Genomic DNA, 6,641 nt, shown 5'->3' on the forward strand with positions numbered 1-6,641 from the left:
GTCATGGCCGCCGCAACGGCATCCGTCACGCTTGACGCAGCCTGCATGCTCTTCCTCGGCGACACACGTCGAGCTCCTTCGTTGGCGACACACGCCTGCCGTTCTGGCGACATACGCCGTCGATGCCGTCGCGCTCGAACGCTTGACACCACCACGCCACCGCGCATATCAACGCACGACTGCGCCAACACGGTCATCGTTTCCCGGCGGCCGTGCCACAGCCGCGACGGCATACGCCACCGTGCAGCGCCACCACGCCGCCGCGCCTTCACGAACTGCGCGCCACCATGCAGGACTTCCGCAGCCTCCTCGCCGCACCGCGGCAGACTCACCGTGGATCGACAATGCTCTGATACCAATTGTTGGGACAAACCCAGTCCGGCGACGAACGCCAAGTAGACTCCGGTGACACGAACGTCGGACGAACCCCAATCTCTCTCTCACTCGGACGTAAGTAGGTGGATGAGAAAGAGGAGCACACTGATTTTCCAGCGACAAACGCCACGCCGCACGAACGGCGCCTAGGCCGCACGCACGGCTCTTCATTTTTCCTCAACTGAAACTATGGCATACACCAGGTACATCCAAACGACTTAGATCGGTCTCTATTTATAGGCTGGCACACACGCCACCTCCCCTATTCTGATGCATGCTAACTAACCATGGAGTCTATCCGGCCAGCTAACTACATGCATGAATATCCTATCACGTCATGAAGCTAGCTAACTAACTAACCACCTGGACTAAGCACTACACGCTGGACTAACCAACTCGCCATGGCCACGAGTGCACGCGCACGTACGTACACCATCATGACACACGCACACACGTACTCTGGGTGCATACCTGTCACGGTTTATTTCTAACATTCTCCCCGGAAACCGTGACTCGTCGTCGGCGGAGTTGTTGCCGCTCCCGTCATTGTCGTTGTCATGGCCGCCGCAACGTCATCCGTCTCGCTTGATGCAGTCTCCATGCTCTTCCTCGGCGACACACGTCGAGATCCTTCGTCGGCGACACACGCCTGACGTTCCGGCGACATATGCCGTCGATGCCGTCGCGCTCGAACGCTTGACACCACCTTGCATATCAATGCACGACTGCGCCAACACGGTCGTCGTTTCCCGGCGGCCGCGCCACAGCCGCCGCGGCATACGCCGTCGTGCAGCGCTGCCATGCTGTCGTGCCTTCACGAACTCCGCGCCACCATGCAGGACTTCCGCAGCCTCCTCGCCGTACCGCGGCAGACTCACCATGGATCGACAAGGCTCTGATACCAATTGTTGGGACAAACCTAGTCCGGCGATGAACGCCGAGTAGGCTCCGGCAACACGAACGTCGGACGAACCCCAATCTCTCTCTCACTCGGACGTACGTAGGTGGATGAAAAAGAGGAGCACACTGATTTTCCGGCGACAAATGGCTCACCGCACGAACGGCGCCATGCCGCACGAAAGGCGCCTAGGCCGCACGCACGGCCCTTCATTTTTACTGAACTCAAACTATGGCACATACCAGGTACATCCAAACGACTCAGATCGGTCTCTATTTATAGGCTGGCACACACGCCACCTCCCCTATTCTGATGCATGCTAACTAACCATGGAGTCTATCCGGCCAGCTAACTACATGCATGAATATCCTATCACGCCATGAAGCTAGCTAACCAACTAACCACCTGGACTAAGCACTACACGCTGGACTAACTAACTCGCCATGGCCACGAGTGCACGCGCACGCACGTACACCATCATGACACACACGCACACATGTACTCTGGGTGCATACCCATCGCGGTTTATTTCTAACATTCTTCCCGGAAACCGTGACTCGTCGTCGCCGGAGTTGTTGCCGCTCCTGTCATTGTCGTCGTCATGGCTGCCGCAACGGCATCCGTCACACTTGACGCAGCCTGCATGCTCTTCCTCGGCGACACACGTCGAGCTCCTTCGTCGGCGACACACGACTGCCGTTTCGGCGACATACGCCATCGATGCCGTCGCGCTCGAACGCTTGACACCACCGCGCCACCGCGCATATCAACGCACGACTGCGCCAACACGGTCGTCGTTTCCCGGCGGCCGCGCCACAGCCGCCGCGGCATACGCCGCCGTGCAGCGCCACCACGCCGCGGCGCCTTCACGAACTCCGCGCCACCATGCAGGACTTCCGGAGCCTCCTCGCCGCACCGCGGCAGACTCACCATGGATCGACAAGGCTCTGATACCAATTGTTGGGACAAACCCAGTCCGTCGACGAACGCCGAGTAGGCTCCGGCGACACGAACGTCGGACGAACCCCAATCTCTCTCTCACTCGGACGTAAGTAGGTGGATGAGAAAAAGGAGCACACTGATTTTCCGGCGACAAACGCCACGCCGCACGAACGGCGCCTAGGCAGCACGCACGGCCCTTCATTTTTACTCAACTCAAACTATGGCACACACCAGGTACATCCAAACGACTTAGATCGGTCACTATTTATAGGCTGGCACACACGCCACCTCCCCTATTCTGATGCATGCTAACTAACCATGGAGTCTATCCGGCCAGCTAACTACATGCATGAATATCCTATCACGTCATGAAGCTAGCTAACCAACTAACCACCTGGACTAAGCACTACACGCTGGACTAACCAACTCGCCATGGCCACGAGTGCACGCGCACGTACGTACACCATCATGACACACGCACACACGTACTCTGGGTGCATACCCGTCACGGTTTATTTCTAACGTTCTCCCCGGAAACCGTGACTCGTCGTCGTCGGAGTTGTCGCCGCTCCCGTCATTGTCGTCGTCATGGCCGCCGCAACGTCATCCGTCTCGCTTGACGCAGCCTCCATGCTCTTCCTCGGCGACACACGTCGAGCTCCTTCGTCGGCGACACACGCCTGACGTTCCGGCGACATACGCCGTCGATGCCGTCGCGCTCGAACGCTTGACACCACCGCGCCACCGCGCATATCAACGCACAACTACGCCAACACGGTCGTCGTTTCCCGGCGGCCGCGCCACAGCCGCCGCGGCATACGCCGCCGTGCAGCGCCGCCACGCTGCCGCGCCTTCACGAACTCCGCGCCACCATGCAGGACTTCCGCAGCCTACTCGCCGCACCGCGGCAGACTCACCGTGGATCGACAAGGCTCTGATACCAATTGTTGGGACAAACCTAGTCCGGCGATGAACGCCGAGTAGGCTCCGGCAACACGAACGTCGGACGAACCCCAATCTCTCTCTCACTCGGACGTACGTAGGTGGATGAAAAAGAGGAGCACACTGATTTTCCGGCGACAAATGGCTCACCGCACGAACGGCGCCATGCCGCACGAAAGGCGCCAAGGTCGCACGCACGGCCCTTCATTTTTACTGAACTCAAACTATGGCACATACCAGGTACATCCAAACGACTCAGATCGGTCTCTATTTATAGGCTGGCACACACGCCACCTCCCCTATTCTGATGCATGCTAACTAACCATGGAGTCTATCCGGCCAGCTAACTGCATGCATGAATATCCTATCACGCCATGAAGCTAGCTAACCAACTAACCACCTGGACTAAGCACTACACGCTGGACTAACTAACTCGCCATGGCCACGAGTGCACGCGCACGCATGTACACCATCATGACACACACGCACACATGTACTCTGGGTGCATACCCATCGCGGTTTATTTCTAACATTCTTCCCGGAAACCGTGACTCGTCGTCGCCGGAGTTGTTGCCGCTCCTGTCATTGTCGTCGTCATGGCTGCCGCAACGGCATCCGTCACACTTGACGCAGCCTGCATGCTCTTCCTCGGCGACACACGTCGAGCTCCTTCGTCGGCGACACACGACTGCCGTTTCGGCGACATACGCCGTCGATGCCGTCGCGCTCGAACGCTTGACACCACCGCGCCACCGCGCATATCAACGCACGACTGCGCCAACACGGTCGTCGTTTCCCGGCGGCCGCGCCACAGCCGCCGCGGCATACGCCGCCGTGCAGCGCCACCACGCCGCGGCGCCTTCACGAACTCTGCGCCACCATGCAGAACTTCCGGAGCCTCCTCGCCGCACCGCGGCAGACTCACCATGGATCGACAAGGCTCTGATACCAATTGTTGGGACAAACCCAGTCCGGCGACGAACGCCGAGTAGGCTCCGGCGACACGAACGTCGGACGAACCCCAATCTCTCTCTCACTCGGACGTAAGTAGGTGGATGAGAAAAAGGAGCACTCTGATTTTCCGGCGACAAACGCCACGCCGCACGAACGGCGCCTAGGCAGCACGCACGGCCCTTCATTTTTACTCAACTCAAACTATGGCACACACCAGGTACATCCAAACGACTTAGATCGGTCACTATTTATAGGCTGGCACACACGCCACCTCCCCTATTCTGATGCATGCTAACTAACCACGGAGTCTATCCGGCCAGCTAACTACATGCATGAATATCCTATCACGTCATGAAGCTAGCTAACCAACTAACCACCTGGACTAAGCACTACACGCTGGACTAACCAACTCGCCATGGCCACGAGTGCACGCGCACGTACGTACACCATCATGACACACGCACACACGTACTCTGGGTGCATACCCGTCACGGTTTATTTCTAACGTTCTCCCCGGAAACCGTGACTCGTCGTCGTCGGAGTTGTCGCCGCTCCCGTCATTGTCGTCGTCATGGCCGCCGCAACGTCATCCGTCTCGCTTGACGCAGCCTCCATGCTCTTCCTCGGCGACACACGTCGAGCTCCTTCGTCAGCGACACACGCCTGACGTTCCGGCGACATACGCCGTCGATGCCGTCGCGCTCGAACGCTTGACACCACCGCGCCACCGCGCATATCAACGCACAACTACGCCAACACGGTCGTCGTTTCCCGGCGGCCGCGCCACAGCCGCCACGGCATACGCCGCCGTGCAGCGCCGCCACGCTGCCGCGCCTTCACGAACTCCGCGCCACCATGCAGGACTTCCGCAGCCTCCTCGCCGCACCGCGGCAGACTCACCGTGGATCGACAAGGCTCTGATACCAATTGTTGGGACAAACCTAGTCCGGCGATGAACGCCGAGTAGGCTCCGGCAACACGAACGTCGGACGAACCCCAATCTCTCTCTCACTCGGACGTACGTAGGTGGATGAAAAAGAGGAGCACACTGATTTTCCGGCGACAAATGGCTCACCGCACGAACGGCGCCATGCCGCACGAAAGGCGCCTAGGCCGCACGCACGGCCCTTCATTTTTACTGAACTCAAACTATGGCACATACCAGGTACATCCAAACGACTCAGATCGGTCTCTATTTATAGGCTGGCACACACGCCACCTCCCCTATTCTGATGCATGCTAACTAACCATGGAGTCTATCCGGCCAGCTAACTACATGCATGAATATCCTATCACGCCATGAAGCTAGCTAACCAACTAACCACCTGGACTAAGCACTACACGCTGGACTAACTAACTCGCCATGGCCACGAGTGCACGTGCACGCACGTACACCATCATGACACACACGCACACATGTACTCTGGGTGCATACCAATCGCGGTTTATTTCTAACATTCTTCCCGGAAACCGTGACTCGTCGTCGCCGGAGTTGTTGCCGCTCCTGTCATTGTCGTCGTCATGGCTGCCGCAACGGCATCCGTCACACTTGACGCAGCCTGCATGCTCTTCCTCAGCGACACACGTCGAGCTCCTTCGTCGGCGACACACGCCTGCCGTTTCGGCGACATACGCCGTCGATGCCGTCGCGCTCGAACGCTTGACACCACCGCGCCACCGCGCATATCAACGCACGACTGCGCCAACACGGTCGTCGTTTCCCGGCGGCCGCGCCACAGCCGCCGCGGCATACGCCGCCGTGCAGCGCCACCACGCCGCGGCGCCTTCACGAACTCCGCGCCACCATGCAGGACTTCCGGAGCCTCCTCGCCGCACCGCGGCAGACTCACCATGGATCGACAAGGCTCTGATACCAATTGTTGGGACAAACCCAGTCCGGCGACGAACGCCGAGTAGGCTCCGGCGATACGAACGTCGGACGAACCCCAATCTCTCTCTCACTCGGACGTAAGTAGGTGGATGAGAAAAAGGAGCACACTGATTTTCCGGCGACAAACGCCACGCCGCACGAACAGCGCCACGCCGGCACGCACGGCCCTTCATTTTTACTCAACTCAAACTATGGCACACACCAGGTACATCCAAACGACTTAGATCGGTCACTATTTATAGGCTGGCACACACGCCACCTCCCCTATTCTGATGCATGCTAACTAACCATGGAGTCTATCCGGCCAGCTAACTACATGCATGAATATCCTATCACGTCATGAAGCTAGCTAACCAACTAACCACCTGGACTAAGCACTACACGCTGGACTAACCAACTCGCCATGGCCACGAGTGCACGCGCACGTACGTACACCATCATGACACACGCACACACGTACTCTGGGTGCATACCCGTCACGGTTTATTTCTAACGTTCTCCCCGGAAACCGTGACTCGTCGTCGTCGGAGTTGTCGCCGCTCCCGTCATTGTCGTCGTCATGGCCGCCGCAACGTCATCCGTCTCGCTTGACGCAGCCTCCATGCTCTTCCTCGGCGACACACGTCGAGCTCCTTCGTC

The sequence above is a fragment of the Triticum aestivum genome, chromosome 1A (genome assembly GCF_018294505.1).
Source record: "Triticum aestivum cultivar Chinese Spring chromosome 1A, IWGSC CS RefSeq v2.1, whole genome shotgun sequence".
In the NCBI taxonomy this organism is placed as follows: Eukaryota; Viridiplantae; Streptophyta; class Magnoliopsida; order Poales; family Poaceae; genus Triticum; species Triticum aestivum.